This window comes from Salmo salar, unplaced genomic scaffold (assembly GCF_905237065.1).
Source record: "Salmo salar unplaced genomic scaffold, Ssal_v3.1, whole genome shotgun sequence".
In the NCBI taxonomy this organism is placed as follows: domain Eukaryota; kingdom Metazoa; phylum Chordata; class Actinopteri; order Salmoniformes; family Salmonidae; genus Salmo; species Salmo salar.
Genome location: NW_025548156.1, coordinates 11,242 through 32,253, shown reverse-complemented (window position 1 = coordinate 32,253; position 21,012 = coordinate 11,242). Strand labels below are relative to the sequence as shown.

General features: G+C 47.4%; 1 protein-coding gene across 1 annotated transcript in view; it reads right to left on the bottom strand.

Annotated features, from left to right (window-relative positions):
* LOC106596290 (serine hydroxymethyltransferase, cytosolic) overlaps nt 1–3,960 on the bottom strand; it is a 32,527-nt gene extending 28,567 nt beyond the window's left edge. The window contains exon 1 of the mRNA XM_045711970.1: nt 3,855–3,960. The gene's annotated coding sequence lies outside the window, so the exon portion shown is untranslated. The remainder of the gene's footprint in view (nt 1–3,854) is intronic.
* Between the last annotated feature and the right edge of the window lie 17,052 nt (nt 3,961–21,012).

Genomic DNA, 21,012 nt, shown 5'->3' with positions numbered 1-21,012 from the left:
TCTATTCTGGCCTCTGTTTCTAACACCACTGAGGTCCTAATGACAGCAGGTCTATTCTGGCCTCTGTTTTTAACGACACTGAGATCCTAATGACAGCAGGTCTATTCTGGCCTCTGTTTTTAACAACACTGAGGTCCTAACGACAGCAGGTCTATTCTGGCCTCTGTTTTTAACGACACTGAGATCCTAATGACAGCAGGTCTATTCTGGCCTCTGTTTTTAACAGCACTGAGGTCCTAATGACAGCAGGTCTATTCTGGCCTCTGTTTTTAACACTACTGAGGTCCTAACGACAGCAGGTCTATTCTGGCCTCTGTTTTTAACAACACTGAGGTCCTAACGACAGCAGGTCTATTCTGGCCTCTGTTTTTAACGACACTGAGATCCTAATGACAGCAGGTCTATTCTGGCCTCTGTTTTTAACAGCACTGAGGTCCTAATGACAGCAGGTCTATTCTGGCCTCTGTTTTTAACACTACTGAGGTCCTAATGACAGCAGGTCTATTCTGGCCTCTGTTTTTAACAACACTGAGGTCCTAATGACAGCAGGTCTATTCTGGCCTCTGTTTTAAACAGCACTGAGGTCCTAATGACAGCAGGTCTATTCTGGCCTCTGTTTTTAACAGCACTGAGGTCCTAATGACAGCAGGTCTATTCTGGCCTCTGTTTTTAACAGCACTGAGGTCCTAATGACAGCAGGTCTATTCTGGCCTCTGTTTTTAACGACACTGAGGTCCTAATGACAGCAGGTCTATTCTGGCCTCTGTTTTTAACGACACTGAGGTCCTAATGACAGCAGGTCTATTCCAGCCTCTGTTTTTAACAACACTGAGGTCCTAATGACAGCAGGTCTATTCCAGTCTCTGTTTTTAACAACACTGAGGTCCTAATGACAGCAGGTCTATTCTGGCCTCTGTTTTTAACAGCACTGAGGTCCTAATGACAGCAGGTCTATTCTGGCCTCTGTTTTTAACAGCACTGAGGTCCTAATGACAGCAGGTCTATTCTGGCCTCTGTTTCTAACAACACTGAGGTCCTAATGACAGCAGGTCTATTCTGGCCTCTGTTTTTAACAACACTGAGGTCCTAATGACAGCAGGTCTATTCCGGCCTCTGTTTTTAACAACACTGAGGTCCTAATGACAGCAGGTCTATTCTGGCCTCTGTTTTTAACAGCACTGAGGTCCTAATGACAGCAGGTCTATTCTGGCCTCTGTTTCTAACAACGCTGAGGTCCTAATGACAGCAGGTCTATTCTGGCCTCTGTTTTAAACAACGCTGAGGTCCTAATGACAGCAGGTCTATTCTGGCCTCTGTTTCTAACAACGCTGAGGTCCTAATGACAGCAGGTCTATTCCAGCCTCTGTTTTTAACAACACTGAGGTACTAATGACAGCAGGTCTATTCTGGCCCCTGTTTTTAACGACACTGAGGTCCTAATGACAGCAGGTCTATTCTGGCCTCTGTTTTAAACACTGAGGTCCTAATGACAGCAGGTCTATTCTGGCCTCTGTTTTTAACACTACTGAGGTCCTAATGACAGCAGGTCTATTCTGGCCTCTGTTTTTAACAACACTGAGGTCCTAATGACAGCAGGTCTATTCTGGCCTCTGTTTTAAACAGCACTGAGGTCCTAATGACAGCAGGTCTATTCTGGCCTCTGTTTTTAACAGCGCTGAGGTTCTAACGACAGCAGGTCTATTCTGGCCTCTGTTTCTAACAGCACTGAGGTCCTAATGACAGCAGGTCTATTCTGGCCTCTGTTTCTAACAGCACTGAGGTCCTAATGACAGCAGGTCTATTCTGGCCTCTGTTTTTAACAGCACTGAGGTCCTAATGACAGCAGGTCTATTCTGGCCTCTGTTTTTAACAGCACTGAGGTCCTAATGACAGCAGGTCTATTCTGGCCTCTGTTTTTAACGACACTGAGGTCCTAATGACAGCAGGTCTATTCTGGCCTCTGTTTTTAACGACACTGAGGTCCTAATGACAGCAGGTCTATTCCGGCCTCTGTTTTTAACAACACTGAGGTCCTAATGACAGCAGGTCTATTCTGGCCTCTGTTTCTAACAACACTGAGGTCCTAACGACAGCAGGTCTATTCTGGCCTCTGTTTTTAACAGCACTGAGGTCCTAATGACAGCAGGTCTATTCTGGCCTCTGTTTTTAACAGCGCTGAGGTCCTAATGACAGCAGGTCTATTCCGGCCTCTGTTTCTAACAACGCTGAGGTCCTAATGACAGCAGGTCTATTCTGGCCTCTGTTTTTAACAACACTGAGGTCCTAATGACAGCAGGTCTATTCTGGCCTCTGTTTTTAACAACACTGAGGTCCTAATGACAGCAGGTCTATTCTGGCCTCTGTTTTTAACAGCACTGAGGTCCTAATGACAGCAGGTCTATTCCGGCCTCTGTTTCTAACAACGCTGAGGTCCTAATGACAGCAGGTCTATTCTGGCCTCTGTTTCTAACAACGCTGAGGTCCTAATGACAGCAGGTCTATTCTGGCCTCTGTTTTAAACAACGCTGAGGTCCTAATGACAGCAGGTCTATTCTGGCCTCTGTTTCTAACAACGCTGAGGTCCTAATGACAGCAGGTCTATTCTGGCCTCTGTTTCTAACACCACTGAGGTCCTAATGACAGCAGGTCTATTCTGGCCTCTGTTTTTAACGACACTGAGGTCCTAATGACAGCAGGTCTATTCCAGCCTCTGTTTTTAACAACACTGAGGTCCTAATGACAGCAGGTCTATTCTGGCCCCTGTTTTTAACGACACTGAGGTCCTAATGACAGCAGGTCTATTCCGGCCTCTGTTTCTAACAACGCTGAGGTCCTAATGACAGCAGGTCTATTCTGGCCTCTGTTTCTAACAACGCTGAGGTCCTAATGACAGCAGGTCTATTCTGGCCTCTGTTTCTAACAACACTGAGGTCCTAATGACAGCAGGTCTATTCCAGCCTCTGTTTTTAACAGCACTGAGGTCCTAATGACAGCAGGTCTATTCTGGCCTCTGTTTCTAACAACACTGAGGTCCTAACGACAGCAGGTCTATTCCGGCCTCTGTTTTAAACAACACCGCCTTATTTCTGCCGATCATCACCTGTTTATAAAATGACAACAACGCCTTGCTATCGGACTGACTGGTCCACTGTGGAACCAGTGTTTCCTGAAGCATCCTGTTCTGAAATACCTCTCTGGGTTTAACCGTCATGATGTGGACGTTTTATTACATTCGTTCCGTTATGAGAGACTCGTTACTAAAGGCTCTTCCACAACACAACACAACACAACACAACACATTGTGGGCGCTGCTCGTTAGACGTTTTCTATGACAGAGAGAAACTGATCGCTGTATTTTGATGACAGTGTTATCCAGGGTCGTCCCTAGCAGAAATGTTAGTTGAAGTAGTTTTATGGTTATTAAGGTAAAAGACTTGTATAATAACTAAATGTCGTTGGTGTTTATCTGTAGGTAAGGAACGGGTTAATTAGGGGGGGGACCGTCCCAAGGATCCCGTATAGCACTGACCCTCCTGTTTCAGCTGTCTGGTGACACGAGGTCTCGCTGTTTCACGGCATTTACGATATTTACAGCTGATTTGACTAAATAGAAAATGTTCAATTAATGCATAATAACAAATAATAAAAATTAAATAGGACTTTCACATATTCAACGAAAAGTTACAAGTTACACATTGTATATCTAGCTAACTTAGCTATGAGTTTCTTAGCTAACAAAAGTGGTACAATTCACCCCCTAAAAACCACACGCTAACCAAGCTATTAAAAAAAAAAGCATAAATATAAGCTATGTAACGTTGAATAAAGAGTAATTTATTTATCTGGGTACCCACCAAGTCCCCCAGGCTGTGCAGCTGTCACCGGTCGGAAAGCTCACACTCAACTCACTTTACCAGGAAGACGAAGTCCGCCAAACATACAAACCAATCAGTGTACAGAGAGACGTGACGTCCACGACCCCTTTTTCTCGCTGTTAGCCAATTAAAACACACAAAACAAACGTCTGAACTGTCCAATGAAACTGATCGACGGTGATCACGAGACACAGGGATTAAATTATACCGTTAGTTGAATTCAACAATACTGTGATAAAATAACTTAGTCTTTCTGTACAATATATTGATTAAAGTGCTTATAAATAGTTTAATTCAACAATACTGTGATAAAATAACTTAGTCTTTCTGTACAATATATTGATTAAAGTGCTTATAAATAGTTTAATTCAACAATACTGTGATATGATAACTTAGTCTTTCTGTACAATATATTGATTAAAGTGCTTATAAATAGTTTAATTCAACAATACTGTGATATGATAACTTATTCTTTCTGTACAATATATTGATTAAAGTGCTTATAAATAGTTTAATTCAACAATACTGTGATATGATAATTTATTATTTCTGTACAATATATTGTTTTAAGTGCTTATAAATAGTTTAATTCAACAATAGTGTGGTAAAATAACTTAGTCTTTCTGTACAATATATTGATTAAAGAGCTTATAAATAGTTTAATTCAACAATAGTGTGGTAAAATAACTTAGTCTTTCTGTACAATATATTGCTTTAAGTGCTTATAAATAGTTTAATTCAACAATACTGTGATATGATAACTTAGTCTTTCTGTACAATATATTGATTAAAGTGCTTATAAATAGTTTAATTCAACAATAGTGTGGTATGATAACTTAGTCTTTCTGTACAATATATTGATTAAAGAGCTTATAAATAGTTTAATTCAACAATACTGTGATATGATAACTTATTCTTTCTGTACAATATATTGATTAAAGAGCTTATAAATAGTTTAATTCAACAATACTGTGATATGATAACTTATTCTTTCTGTACAATATATTGATTAAAGTGCTTATAAATAGTTTAATTCAACAATACTGTGATATGATAACTTAGTCTTTCTGTACAATATATTGATTAAAGAGCTTATAAATAGTTTAATTCAACAATACTGTGGTAAAATAACTTAGTCTTTCTGTACAATATATTGCTTTAAGTGCTTATAAATAGTTTAATTCAACAATACTGTGGTATGATAACTTAGTCTTTCTGTACAATATATTGATTAAAGTGCTTATAAATAGTTTAATTCAACAATAGTGTGGTAAAATAACTTAGTCTTTCTGTACAATATATTGCTTTAAGTGCTTATAAATAGTTTAATTCAACAATACTGTGGTAAAATAACTTAGTCTTTCTGTACAATATATTGATTAAAGAGCTTATAAATAGTTTAATTCAACAATACTGTGATATGATAACTTATTCTTTCTGTACAATATATTGATTAAAGAGCTTATAAATAGTTGAATTATGAAATTGTTATTTTGATATAAAATGGTACATTCAGAACAGCATTTTAAATTGTTATAGTGACATGATTACAGACCAATAGGATCAGTTATAGTACCTTAGGTCCCACCCTGTCAAAGACAGACAGTCATAACAGACCAATAGGATCAGTTATAGTACCTTAGGTCCCACCCTGTCAAAGACACACAGTCATAACAGACCAATAGGATCAGTTATAGTACCTTAGGTCCCACCCAGTCAAAGACACACAGTCATAACAGACCAATAGGATCAGTTATAGTACCTTAGGTCCCACCCAGTCAAAGACGGACAGTCATAACAGACCAATAGGATCAGTTATAGTACCTTAGGTCCCACCCTGTCAAAGACAGACAGTCATAACAGACCAATAGGATCAGTTATAGTACCTTAGGTCCCACCCTGTCAAAGACACACAGTCATAACAGACCAATAGGATCAGTTATAGTACCTTAGGTCCCACCCAGTCAAAGACACACAGTCATAACAGACCAATAGGATCAGTTATAGTACCTTAGGTCCCACCCAGTCAAAGACGGACAGTCATAACAGACCAATAGGTTATCAAATATCTTTAATGTAGAGCTCATTAATTGTATTTCAGGTAGGGCTTAATAAATGTCTTTATGGTCAGTTCTTGAACACATGTTGAAGAGAGGTCTTCACTGACATCGATGTCCGATCTTTCAGGTCTTCCTCATAGATTATAAGAGGGTCAGTCATCCCTCTACCAGACCAGAGGGTCAGTCATCACTCTACCAGACCAGAGGGTCAGTCATCCCTCTACCAGACCAGAGGGTCAGTCATCCCTCTACCAGACCAGAGGGTCAGTCATCCCTCTACCAGACCAGAGGGTCAGTCATCCCTCTACCAGACCAGAGGGTCAGTCATCACTCTACCAGACCATCACAGACCACCAGAGGGTCAGTCATCACTCTACCAGACCAGAGGGTCAGTCATCACTCTACCAGACCATCACAGACCACCAGAGGGTCAGTCATCACTCTACCAGACCAGAGGGTCAGTCATCACTCTACCAGACCAGAGGGTCAGTCATCACTCTACCAGACCATCACAGACCACCAGAGGGTCAGTCATCCCTCTACCAGACCAGAGGGTCAGTCATCCCTCTACCAGACCAGAGGGTCAGTCATCCCTCTACCAGACCAGAGGGTCAGTCATCACTCTACCAGACCATCACAGACCACCAGAGGGTCAGTCATCACTCTACCAGACCAGAGGGTCAGTCATCCCTCTACCAGACCAGAGGGTCAGTCATCCCTCTACCAGACCAGAGGGTCAGTCATCACTCTACCAGACCAGAGGGTCAGTCATCCCTCTACCAGACCAGAGGGTCAGTCATCACTCTACCAGACCAGAGGGTCAGTCATCCCTCTACCAGACCAGAGGGTCAGTCATCACTCTACCAGACCAGAGGGTCAGTCATCCCTCTACCAGACCAGAGGGTCAGTCATCACTCTACCAGACCAGAGGGTCAGTCATCCCTCTACCAGACCAGAGGGTCAGTCATCCCTCTACCAGACCAGAGGGTCAGTCATCACTCTACCAGACCAGAGGGTCAGTCATCACTCTACCAGACCAGAGGGTCAGTCATCACTCTACCAGACCAGAGGGTCAGTCATCACTCTACCAGACCAGAGGGTCAGTCATCACTCTACCAGACCATCACAGACCACCAGAGGGTCAGTCATCACTCTACCAGACCAGAGGGTCAGTCATCACTCTACCAGACCATCACAGACCACCAGAGGGTCAGTCATCACTCTACCAGACCAGAGGGTCAGTCATCACTCTACCAGACCAGAGGGTCAGTCATCACTCTACCAGACCAGAGGGTCAGTCATCCCTCTACCAGACCAGAGGGTCAGTCATCCCTCTACCAGACCAGAGGGTCAGTCATCACTCTACCAGACCAGAGGGTCAGTCATCCCTCTACCAGACCAGAGGGTCAGTCATCCCTCTACCAGACCAGAGGGTCAGTCATCCCTCTACCAGACCAGAGGGTCAGTCATCACTCTACCAGACCAGAGGGTCAGTCATCACTCTACCAGACCAGAGGGTCAGTCATCCCTCTACCAGACCAGAGGGTCAGTCATCACTCTACCAGACCAGAGGGTCAGTCATCACTCTACCAGACCAGAGGGTCAGTCATCCCTCTACCAGACCAGAGGGTCAGTCATCACTCTACCAGACCAGAGGGTCAGTCATCACTCTACCAGACCAGAGGGTCAGTCATCACTCTACCAGACCAGAGGGTCAGTCATCCCTCTACCAGACCAGAGGGTCAGTCATCCCTCTACCAGACCAGAGGGTCAGTCATCCCTCTACCAGACCAGAGGGTCAGTCATCACTCTACCAGACCAGAGGGTCAGTCATCACTCTACCAGACCAGAGGGTCAGTCATCCCTCTACCAGACCAGAGGGTCAGTCATCACTCTACCAGACCAGAGGGTCAGTCATCCCTCTACCAGACCAGAGGGTCAGTCATCACTCTACCAGACCAGAGGGTCAGTCATCCCTCTACCAGACCAGAGGGTCAGTCATCACTCTACCAGACCAGAGGGTCAGTCATCACTCTACCAGACCAGAGGGTCAGTCATCACTCTACCAGACCAGAGGGTCAGTCATCACTCTACCAGACCAGAGGGTCAGTCATCACTCTACCAGACCAGAGGGTCAGTCATCCCTCTACCAGACCAGAGGGTCAGTCATCCCTCTACCAGACCAGAGGGTCAGTCATCACTCTACCAGACCAGAGGGTCAGTCATCCCTCTACCAGACCAGAGGGTCAGTCATCACTCTACCAGACCAGAGGGTCAGTCATCACTCTACCAGACCAGAGGGTCAGTCATCCCTCTACCAGACCAGAGGGTCAGTCATCACTCTACCAGACCAGAGGGTCAGTCATCACTCTACCAGACCAGAGGGTCAGTCATCACTCTACCAGACCAGAGGGTCAGTCATCACTCTACCAGACCAGAGGGTCAGTCATCACTCTACCAGACCAGAGGGTCAGTCATCACTCTACCAGACCAGAGGGTCAGTCATCACTCTACCAGACCAGAGGGTCAGTCATCCCTCTACCAGACCAGAGGGTCAGTCATCCCTCTACCAGACCAGAGGGTCAGTCATCCCTCTACCAGACCAGAGGGTCAGTCATCACTCTACCAGACCAGAGGGTCAGTCATCACTCTACCAGACCAGAGGGTCAGTCATCCCTCTACCAGACCAGAGGGTCAGTCATCACTCTACCAGACCAGAGGGTCAGTCATCCCTCTACCAGACCAGAGGGTCAGTCATCACTCTACCAGACCAGAGGGTCAGTCATCACTCTACCAGACCAGAGGGTCAGTCATCACTCTACCAGACCAGAGGGTCAGTCATCCCTCTACCAGACCAGAGGGTCAGTCATCACTCTACCAGACCAGAGGGTCAGTCATCCCTCTACCAGACCAGAGGGTCAGTCATCCCTCTACCAGACCAGAGGGTCAGTCATCCCTCTACCAGACCAGAGGGTCAGTCATCACTCTACCAGACCAGAGGGTCAGTCATCACTCTACCAGACCAGAGGGTCAGTCATCCCTCTACCAGACCAGAGGGTCAGTCATCCCTCTACCAGACCAGAGGGTCAGTCATCACTCTACCAGACCAGAGGGTCAGTCATCACTCTACCAGACCAGAGGGTCAGTCATCCCTCTACCAGACCAGAGGGTCAGTCATCCCTCTACCAGACCAGAGGGTCAGTCATCACTCTACCAGACCAGAGGGTCAGTCATCCCTCTACCAGACCAGAGGGTCAGTCATCACTCTACCAGACCAGAGGGTCAGTCATCCCTCTACCAGACCAGAGGGTCAGTCATCCCTCTACCAGACCAGAGGGTCAGTCATCACTCTACCAGACCAGAGGGTCAGTCATCCCTCTACCAGACCAGAGGGTCAGTCATCACTCTACCAGACCAGAGGGTCAGTCATCACTCTACCAGACCAGAGGGTCAGTCATCACTCTACCAGACCAGAGGGTCAGTCATCACTCTACCAGACCAGAGGGTCAGTCATCCCTCTACCAGACCAGAGGGTCAGTCATCCCTCTACCAGACCAGAGGGTCAGTCATCCCTCTACCAGACCAGAGGGTCAGTCATCCCTCTACCAGACCAGAGGGTCAGTCATCCCTCTACCAGACCAGAGGGTCAGTCATCCCTCTACCAGACCAGAGGGTCAGTCATCCCTCTACCAGACCAGAGGGTCAGTCATCACTCTACCAGACCAGAGGGTCAGTCATCCCTCTACCAGACCAGAGGGTCAGTCATCACTCTACCAGACCAGAGGGTCAGTCATCCCTCTACCAGACCAGAGGGTCAGTCATCCCTCTACCAGACCAGAGGGTCAGTCATCCCTCTACCAGACCAGAGGGTCAGTCATCACTCTACCAGACCAGAGGGTCAGTCATCCCTCTACCAGACCAGAGGGTCAGTCATCACTCTACCAGACCAGAGGGTCAGTCATCCCTCTACCAGACCAGAGGGTCAGTCATCCCTCTACCAGACCAGAGGGTCAGTCATCCCTCTACCAGACCAGAGGGTCAGTCATCCCTCTACCAGACCAGAGGGTCAGTCATCACTCTACCAGACCAGAGGGTCAGTCATCACTCTACCAGACCAGAGGGTCAGTCATCACTCTACCAGACCAGAGGGTCAGTCATCCCTCTACCAGACCAGAGGGTCAGTCATCCCTCTACCAGACCATCAGAACTCTGTAGTTGTCAAAGTCGGAGATTCCTGATTCTCTGGTTTCCATGGAGAAGTGATGAAGGAGTCCCATCAGTCTGATCGTCAAATTCAGCTCCTGAAAAGAGACAGTGGGAACTGGATATCGTGATTGGCCCTCTGTCCTTCAGCCCGGTCCAGAATTAACTTCTGCACAGTTCTGATAGGTTGGTCTCGTCCAGCTAAAAGATGTCGTTGCGTTCGATCGGTGTTGCTGTGTCTTCTGGATGCTTGTCTCAGCTCATGTTTATTATTATTGACCTGTCCTGTTCCTCCACCTGTGATGTAGAGCTCTGTGTCGATCTTATTGAGAAGTGTTGGGTTTCCTTGTTTAGCGATTCCCTTAGATTTTTTATAATTCGAAGTCGGCTCTTCATAGCAAGATCAGCTAATAGGTCCCTAACAATGCAGAGGACATCAATGTTACCAATTATCTTATTAATTCATGATTTCCCAAAAAATAAAATAAATAAAATAAAAAAAAATAAAAAAACTTTTTCTCCTCCTCCCTATTCTCTCTCTATCCATCTCTATGTCCATTTCTCCCTCCTCCTCCTCCTCCTCCTCCTCCCTCTTCTCTCTCTATCCATCTCTATGTCCATTTCTCCTCCTCCCTCCTCCTCCTCCTCCTCCCTATTCTCTCTCTATCCATCTCTATGTCCATTTCTCCTTCTCCCTCCTCCTCCTCCTCCTCCCTATTCTCTCTCTATCCATCTCTATGTCCATTTCTTCTCCTCCCTCCTCCTCCTCCTCCTCCTCCCTATTCTCTCTCTATCCATCTCTATGTCCATTTCTCCTTCTCCCTCCTCCTCCTCCTCCTCCTCCCTATTCTCTCTCTATCCATCTCTATGTCCATTTCTCCTCCTCCTCCTCCTCCTCCCTATTCTCTCTCTATCCATCTCTATGTCCATTTCTCCTTCTCCCTCCTCCTCCTCCCTATTCTCTCTCTATCCATCTCTATGTCCATTTCTCCTTCTCCCTCCTCCTCCTCCTCCCTATTCTCTCTCTATCCATCTCTATGTCCATTTCTTCTCCTCCCTCCTCCTCCTCCTCCCTATTCTCTCTCTATCCATCTCTATGTCCATTTCTCCTCCCTCCTCCTCCTCCTCCTCCTCCCTATTCTCTCTCTATCCATCTCTATGTCCATTTCTCCTCCTCCCTCCTCCTCCTCCTCCTCCCTATTCTCTCTCTATCCATCTCTATGTCCATTTCTCCTCCTCCTCCCTCCTCCTCCTCCTCCCTATTCTCTCTCTATCCATCTCTATGTCCATTTCTCCTCCTCCTCCTCCTCCTCCTCCTCCTCCCTATTCTCTCTCTATCCATCTCTATGTCCATTTCTCCCTCCTCCTCCTCCTCCTCCTCCCTATTCTCTCTCTATCCATCTCTATGTCCATTTCTTCTCCTCCCTCCTCCTCCTCCTCCTCCCTATTCTCTCTCTATCCATCTCTATGTCCATTTCTCCTTCTCCCTCCTCCTCCTCCTCCTCCCTATTCTCTCTCTATCCATCTCTATGTCCATTTCTCCTTCTCCCTCCTCCTCCTCCTCCTCCTCCCTATTCTCTCTCTATCCATCTCTATGTCCATTTCTTCTCCTCCCTCCTCCTCCTCCTCCCTATTCTCTCTCTATCCATCTCTATGTCCATTTCTCCTCCCTCCTCCTCCTCCTCCTCCTCCTCCCTATTCTCTCTCTATCCATCTCTATGTCCATTTCTCCTCCTCCTCCTCCTCCTCCTCCCTATTCTCTCTCTATCCATCTCTATGTCCATTTCTCCTCCCTCCTCCTCCTCCTCCTCCTCCTCCCTATTCTCTCTCTATCCATCTCTATGTCCATTTCTCCTTCTCCCTCCTCCTCCTCCTCCTCCTCCCTATTCTCTCTCTATCCATCTCTATGTCCATTTCTCCTCCTCCCTCCTCCTCCTCCTCCTCCCTATTCTCTCTCTATCCATCTCTATGTCCATTTCTCCTCCTCCCTCCTCCTCCTCCTCCTCCCTATTCTCTCTCTATCCATCTCTATGTCCATTTCTCCTCCCTCCTCCTCCTCCTCCTCCCTATTCTCTCTCTATCCATCTCTATGTCCATTTCTCCTCCTCCCTCCGCCTCCTCCTCCTCCCTATTCTCTCTCTATCCATCTCTATGTCCATTTCTCCTCCTCCCTCCTCCTCCTCCTCCTCCCTATTCTCTCTCTATCCATCTCTATGTCCATTTCTCCTCCTCCCTCCTCCTCCTCCTCCTCCCTATTCTCTCTCTATCCATCTCTATGTCCATTTCTCCTCCTCCTCCTCCTCCTCCTCCTCCCTATTCTCTCTCTATCCATCTCTATGTCCATTTCTCCTTCTCCCTCCTCCTCCTCCTCCTCCTCCCTATTCTCTCTCTATCCATCTCTATGTCCATTTCTCCTTCTCCCTCCTCCTCCTCCTCCTCCCTATTCTCTCTCTATCCATCTCTATGTCCATTTCTCCTTCTCCCTCCTCCTCCTCCTCCTCCGTATTCTCTCTCTATCCATCTCTATGTCCATTTCTCCTCCTCCCTCCTCCTCCTCCTCCCTATTCTCTCTCTATCCATCTCTATGTCCATTTCTTCTCCTCCCTCCTCCTCCTCCTCCCTATTCTCTCTCTATCCATCTCTATGTCCATTTCTCCTCCTCCTCCTCCTCCCTATTCTCTCTCTATCCATCTCTATGTCCATTTCTTCTCCTCCCTCCTCCTCCTCCTCCCTATTCTCTCTCTATCCATCTCTATGTCCATTTCTCCTCCCTCCTCCTCCTCCTCCTCCTCCCTATTCTCTCTCTATCCATCTCTATGTCCATTTCTCCTCCTCCCCTCCTCCTCCTCCTCCTCCCTATTCTCTCTCTATCCATCTCTATGTCCATTTCTCCTCCTCCTCCCTCCTCCTCCTCCTCCCTATTCTCTCTCTATCCATCTCTATGTCCATTTCTCCTCCTCCTCCTCCTCCTCCCTATTCTCTCTCTATCCATCTCTATGTCCATTTCTCCTTCTCCCTCCTCCTCCTCCTCCTCCCTATTCTCTCTCTATCCATCTCTATGTCCATTTCTCCTCCCTCCTCCTCCTCCTCCTCCTCCTCCCTATTCTCTCTCTATCCATCTCTATGTCCATTTCTCCCTCCTCCTCCTCCTCCTCCTCCTCCCTATTCTCTCTCTATCCATCTCTATGTCCATTTCTTCTCCTCCCTCCTCCTCCTCCTCCTCCCTATTCTCTCTCTATCCATCTCTATGTCCATTTCTCCTTCTCCCTCCTCCTCCTCCTCCTCCCTATTCTCTCTCTATCCATCTCTATGTCCATTTCTCCTTCTCCCTCCTCCTCCTCCTCCTCCTCCCTATTCTCTCTCTATCCATCTCTATGTCCATTTCTTCTCCTCCCTCCTCCTCCTCCTCCCTATTCTCTCTCTATCCATCTCTATGTCCATTTCTCCTCCCTCCTCCTCCTCCTCCTCCTCCCTATTCTCTCTCTATCCATCTCTATGTCCATTTCTCCTCCTCCTCCTCCTCCTCCTCCCTATTCTCTCTCTATCCATCTCTATGTCCATTTCTCCTCCCTCCTCCTCCTCCTCCTCCTCCTCCCTATTCTCTCTCTATCCATCTCTATGTCCATTTCTCCTCCTCCCTCCTCCTCCTCCTCCTCCTCCCTATTCTCTCTCTATCCATCTCTATGTCCATTTCTCCTCCTCCCTCCTCCTCCTCCTCCTCCCTATTCTCTCTCTATCCATCTCTATGTCCATTTCTCCTCCTCCCTCCTCCTCCTCCTCCTCCCTATTCTCTCTCTATCCATCTCTATGTCCATTTCTCCTCCCTCCTCCTCCTCCTCCTCCCTATTCTCTCTCTATCCATCTCTATGTCCATTTCTCCTCCTCCCTCCTCCTCCTCCTCCTCCCTATTCTCTCTCTATCCATCTCTATGTCCATTTCTCCTCCTCCCTCCTCCTCCTCCTCCTCCCTATTCTCTCTCTATCCATCTCTATGTCCATTTCTCCTTCTCCCTCCTCCTCCTCCTCCTCCCTATTCTCTCTCTATCCATCTCTATGTCCATTTCTCCTCCTCCTCCTCCTCCTCCCTATTCTCTCTCTATCCATCTCTATGTCCATTTCTCCTTCTCCCTCCTCCTCCTCCTCCTCCTCCCTATTCTCTCTCTATCCATCTCTATGTCCATTTCTCCTTCTCCCTCCTCCTCCTCCTCCTCCCTATTCTCTCTCTATCCATCTCTATGTCCATTTCTCCTTCTCCCTCCTCCTCCTCCTCCTCCCTATTCTCTCTCTATCCATCTCTATGTCCATTTCTCCTCCTCCCTCCTCCTCCTCCTCCCTATTCTCTCTCTATCCATCTCTATGTCCATTTCTTCTCCTCCCTCCTCCTCCTCCTCCCTATTCTCTCTCTATCCATCTCTATGTCCATTTCTCCCTCCTCCTCCTCCTCCCCCTATTCTCTCTCTATCCATCTCTATGTCCATTTCTTCTCCTCCCTCCTCCTCCTCCTCCTCCCTATTCTCTCTCTATCCATCTCTATGTCCATTTCTCCTCCTCCTCCCTATTCTCTCTCTATCCATCTCTATGTCCATTTCTTCTCCTCCCTCCTCCTCCTCCTCCTCCCTATTCTCTCTCTATCCATCTCTATGTCCATTTCTTCTCCTCCCTCCTCCTCCTCCTCCTCCCTATTCTCTCTCTATCCATCTCTATGTCCATTTCTCCTCCTCCCTCCTCCTCCTCCTCCTCCCTATTCTCTCTCTATCCATCTCTATGTCCATTTCTTCTCCTCCCTCCTCCTCCTCCTCCTCCCTATTCTCTCTCTATCCATCTCTATGTCCATTCTCCAGTGTGTCAGCGAGCTCCTTCTGGTCCATTTTCCTCAGGACGTGCAGTGTGATCTTCAGAGCCCCCTCTCTGGCACTGCTCTCCTGCTTCTCATCTTCAGCGTCCACCACTTCCTCATCCTCCCTCTCGGACTCTCAAAGCATTCTGGGAGATCTGGAGTAAGAATTCTCTTCGGGTCTCTTCAAGTGACTGAAAACAAACAAGTTGAAAAGTTCCGATCAAAAAGGAGTTCAAAGTTCAAAGTTGAGCTGAAAGAAAAAAAACTGTCTATTCGTAATAATTTGATTGATTTGTCTGCTTTTAAAAAAATATATATATATTGAGGTAAACAAGACCGGTGTTAGAAAAATGAATATAAAGTCCAGGTTTGTCTGGTGACTCTGGGCGGACCGACCACTGGGAATCTCTCCTGTTGCTCTCTGTGGACAGGGCAAGAGGTTATACACCTGGAAACAGGTAACTGAGCACATTGAGTATTTCCTGTTTGTTGTTTTCTCCTCTTCCTGTTTGTGAATTCCCTCCATCTCTGATCCAAGGTCAATGAGTGTTGCAGGCGCGCCGACCGGATCAATAAACCCAGGTAATATTGTAATAAACATGATTGATTGATTGATTGATTGCACCTGTGACGGCTCATTCCAGTACTTTTCTGGTCACTTCCTGACCATAGTAAGATGTTATTTTTCTATGGTATAAGTAGGTCAGGGTGTGACACGGGGTGTTTTTTTTAATGTTTTTGTATTTCTATGTTCTAGTTTTTGTATTTCTACGTTGTTTTTTTTTTTGTTGGTTTGGGGATGATCTCCAATTAGAGGCAGCTTGGTCATCGTTGTCTCTAATTGGAGGTCATATTTATTAAGTTGGGTGTTTGTCCCACCTGGGTTTTTTTGTGGGAGATTAATTTTGAGTTGTGTATGTTTTAACCTCTGCGTCACGTTTATTATTATATATATATTTTTTTGTTTGTTGTGTCTTTCAGTTTATTTATGTATCGCTATAGTTTTAAATAAATAAAAAAAACATGGAAAGACATCCTTCTCGTTACGACAACGTCCCCCCTTTTTTAACACAGGTCGTGTTCCTGACGACGCCAGATCTTTACAAACCGCCCCGTATTTTAACGTGTATCGGTTTTAACCCACATCGTATGTTGATGACACGGCACACAACCATTGGTTGATGCACGAGCAAACGCCTGATTGGTCATTTCAAAATTCAGGATTTTTGAGGAATATAAACATATCGTTACTTGAGAGAGAGAGGTTTTTTTTTTTTATTTTTTTTTTCTCCGTTTGGTTAGGTCAGGGTGTGACGTGACGTGGTGTGGGTGTTCTATGTGTTATATTTCTATGTTTTTGTATTTCTTTGTGTTGAGCCGAGTATGGTTCCTAATCGGAGGCAGCTGTCTATCGTTGTCTCTGATTGGGAACCATACTTAGTGTTTAACCGTGCAGAACGTGACGTTCCTTTGTTGTGTTGTTGTTGTACAGCTCAGTGTTTAGCCTGCAGAACGTGACGTTCCCTTGTTGTGTTGTTGTTGTACAGCTCAGTGTTTAGCCTGCAGAACGTGACGTTCCCTTGTGTTGTTGTTGTACAGCTCAGTGTTTAGCCTGCAGAACGTGACGTTCCCTTGTTGTGTTGTTGTACAGCTCAGTGTTTAGCCTGCAGAACGTGACGTTCCCTTGTGTTGTTGTTGTTGTACAGCTCAGTGTTTAGCCTGCAGAACGTGACGTTCCCTTGTTGTGTTGTTGTTGTACAGCTCAGTGTTTAGCCTGCAGAACGTGACGTTCCCTTGTTGTGTTGTTGTACAGCTCAGTGTTTAGCCTGCAGAACGTGACGTTCCCTTGTTGTGTTGTTGTTGTACAGCTCAGTGTTTAGCCTGCAGAACGTGACGTTCCCTTGTTGTGTTGTTGTTGTACAGCTCAGTGTTTAGCCTGCAGAACGTGACGTTCCCTTGTTGTGTTGTTGTTGTACAGCTCAGTGTTTAGCCTGCAGAACGTGACGTTCCTTTGTTGTGTTGTTGTACAGCTCAGTGTTTAGCCTGCAGAACGTGACGTTCCCTTGTTGTGTTGTTGTACAGCTCAGTGTTTAGCCTGCAGAACGTGACGTTCCCTTGTTGTGTTGTTGTACAGCTCAGTGTTTAGCCTGCAGAACGTGACGTTCCCTTGTTGTGTTGTTGTACAGCTCAGTGTTTAGCCTGCAGAACGTGACGTTCCCTTGTGTTGTTGTTGTACAGCTCAGTGTTTAGCCTGCAGAACGTGACGTTCCCTTGTTGTGTTGTTGTTGTACAGCTCAGTGTTTAGCCTGCAGAACGTGACGTTCCCTTGTTGTGTTGTTGTACAGCTCAGTGTTTAGCCTGCAGAACGTGACGTTCCCTTGTTGTGTTGTTGTTGTACAGCTCAGTGTTTAGCCTGCAGAACGTGACGTTCCCTTGTTGTGTTGTTGTTGTACAGCTCAGTGTTTAGCCTGCAGAACGTGACGTTCCCTTGTTGTGTTGTTGTACAGCTCAGTGTTTAGCCTGCAGAACGTGACGTTCCCTTGTGTTGTTGTTGTTGTACAGCTCAGTGTTTAGCCTGCAGAACGTGACGTTCCCTTGTTGTGTTGTTGTTGTACAGCTCAGTGTTTAGCCTGCAGAACGTGACGTTCCCTTGTTGTGTTGTTGTTGTACAGCTCAGTGTTTAGCCTGCAGAACGTGACGTTCCCTTGTTGTGTTGTTGTTGTACAGCTCAGTGTTTAGCCTGCAGAACGTGACGTTCCCTTGTTGTGTTGTTGTACAGCTCAGTGTTTAGCCTGCAGAACGTGACGTTCCCTTGTTGTGTTGTTGTTGTACAGCTCAGTGTTTAGCCTGCAGAACGTGACGTTCCCTTGTGTTGTTGTTGTACAGCTCAGTGTTTAGCCTGCAGAACGTGACGTTCCCTTGTTGTGTTGTTGTACAGCTCAGTGTTTAGCCTGCAGAACGTGACGTTCCTTTGTTGTGTTGTTGTTGTACAGCTCAGTGTTTAGCCTGCAGAACGTGACGTTCCCTTGTTGTGTTGTTGTTGTACAGCTCAGTGTTTAGCCTGCAGAACGTGACGTTCCCTTGTTGTGTTGTTGTACAGCTCAGTGTTTAGCCTGCAGAACGTGACGTTCCCTTGTGTTGTTGTTGTACAGCTCAGTGTTTAGCCTGCAGAACGTGACGTTCCTTTGTTGTGTTGTTGTTGTACAGCTCAGTGTTTAGCCTGCAGAACGTGACGTTCCCTTGTTGTGTTGTTGTACAGCTCAGTGTTTAGCCTGCAGAACGTGACGTTCCCTTGTGTTGTTGTTGTACAGCTCAGTGTTTAGCCTGCAGAACGTGACGTTCCCTTGTTGTGTTGTTGTTGTACAGCTCAGTGTTTAGCCTGCAGAACGTGACGTTCCCTTGTTGTGTTGTTGTACAGCTCAGTGTTTAGCCTGCAGAACGTGACGTTCCCTTGTTGTGTTGTTGTACAGCTCAGTGTTTAGCCTGCAGAACGTGACGTTCCCTTGTGTTGTTGTTGTACAGCTCAGTGTTTAGCCTGCAGAACGTGACGTTCCCTTGTGTTGTTGTACAGCTCAGTGTTTAGCCTGCAGAACGTGACGTTCCCTTGTTGTGTTGTTGTTGTACAGCTCAGTGTTCAGCCTGCAGAACGTGACGTTCCCTTGTGTTGTTGTACAGCTCAGTGTTTAGCCTGCAGAACGTGACGTTCCCTTGTTGTGTTGTTGTACAGCTCAGTGTTTAGCCTGCAGAACGTGACGTTCCCTTGTTGTGTTGTTGTACAGCTCAGTGTTTAGCCTGCAGAACGTGACGTTCCCTTGTTGTGTTGTTGTACAGCTCAGTGTTTAGCCTGCAGAACGTGACGTTCCCTTGTTGTGTTGTTGTACAGCTCAGTGTTTAGCCTGCAGAACGTGACGTTCCCTTGTTGTGTTGTTGTACAGCTCAGTGTTTAGCCTGCAGAACGTGACGTTCCTTTGTTGTGTTGTTGTTGTACAGCTCAGTGTTTAGCCTGCAGAACGTGACGTTCCCTTGTTGTGTTGTTGTTGTACAGCTCAGTGTTTAGCCTGCAGAACGTGACGTTCCCTTGTTGTGTTGTTGTACAGCTCAGTGTTCAGCCTGCAGAACGTGACGTTCCTTTGTTCTTGTGTTGTTGTTGTACAGCTCAGTGTTTAGCCTGCAGAACGTGACATTCCCTTGTTGTGTTGTTGTACAGCTCAGTGTTTAGCCTGCAGAACGTGACGTTCCTTTGTGTTGTTGTGTTGTTGTACAGCTCAGTGTTTAGCCTGCAGAACGTGACGTTCCTTCTCCCTTGTTGTGTTGTTGTTGTACAGCTCAGTGTTTAGCCTGCAGAACGTGACGTTCCCTTGTTGTGTTGTTGTTGTACAGCTCAGTGTTTAGCCTGCAGAACGTGACGTTCCCTTGTTGTGTTGTTGTACAGCTCAGTGTTTAGCCTGCAGAACGTGACGTTCCCTTGTTGTGTTGTTGTACAGCTCAGTGTTTAGCCTGCAGAACGTGACGTTCCCTTGTTGTGTTGTTGTACAGCTCAGTGTTTAGCCTGCAGAACGTGACGTTCCCTTGTTGTGTTGTTGTACAGCTCAGTGTTTAGCCTGCAGAACGTGACGTTCTGATTTTGATATTAACATTTAAATCATGAGCACCTTGGGTCTCCTCCTTAAGACGATCGTCACACTTTTATAAATACCTCATGAGCTTTAGTACAACTGTCTTGACCTCCATCACAACCCAAAATATACGACGTTTTTTACTCCATTGTCTGGTTCGCGGTCAGATGAGGCAGCAGAATTCAAACTGTCTTCCTGGTCTAAACGGTCAAGACGTTTGTTTCTCCAATGGGAGACACCGGTTCAGATCCCACCCCCGTGACACACACACACACACACACACACACACACACACACACACACACACACACACACACACACACACACACACACACACAGAGAGAGACACGGCATTATTTAAAACAAGAGAGTTTTAATGGAAATTATAATTTAAAAAAAAGGTACAAATAAAAACTAGAATCATCAGGTTGAAAGCAATGACATGTGGAACAGCCCATCCCACCCTCCCCTGTCCCACAGACCTATACAGGGAGTAGGGGGGGTAGAGAGTAGCATGTGGAACAGCCCATCCCACCCTCCCTGTCCCACAGACCTATACAGGGAGTAGGGGGGGTAGAGAGTAGCATGTGGAACAGCCCATCCCACCCTCCCCTGTCCCACAGACCTATACAGGGAGTAGGGGGGGTAGAGAGTAGCATGTGGAACAGCCCATCCCACCCTCCCCTGTCCCACAGACCTATACAGGGAGTAGGGGGGGTAGAGAGTAGCATGTGGAACAGCCCATCCCACCCTCCCCTGTCCCACAGACCTATACAGGGAGTAGGGGGGGTAGAGGGCAAGGGGGTTAGAGTCCAGGGGCCAGAGACTAGGGGGCTAGAGAGCAAGGGGGGCTAGAGAGCAAGGGGCCAGAGAGCAAGGGGGGCCAGAGACTAGGGGGCCAGAGAGTAGGGGGGCCTGAGAGTAGGGGGGCCAGAGAGTAGGGGGGCCAGAGAGTAGGGGGGCCCAGAGAGTAGGGGGGCCAGAGAGTAGGGGGGCCAGAGAGTAGGGGGGCCAGAGAGTAGGGGGGGCCAGAGAGTAAGGGGGGGCCAGAGAGTAAGGGGGGCCAGAGTAAGGGGGGCCAGAGACTAGGGGGGCCAGAGACTAGGGGGGCCAGAGACCAGGGGGGCCAGAGACCAGGGGGGCCAGAGACTAGGGGGGCCAGAGACTAGGGGGGCCAGAGACCAGGGGGCCAGAGACCAGGGGGGCCAGAGACCAAGGGGGGCCAGAGACCAGGGGGGCCAGAGACCAGGGGGGCCAGAGACCAGGGGGCCAGAGACCAGGGGGGCCAGAGACCAGGGGGGCCAGAGACCAGGGGGGCCAGAGACTAGGGGGCCAGAGACTAGGGGGCCAGAGGCTAGGGGGGCCAGAGACTAGGGGGCCAGAGACTAGGGGGCCAGAGGCTAGGGTGGCCAGAGACTAGGG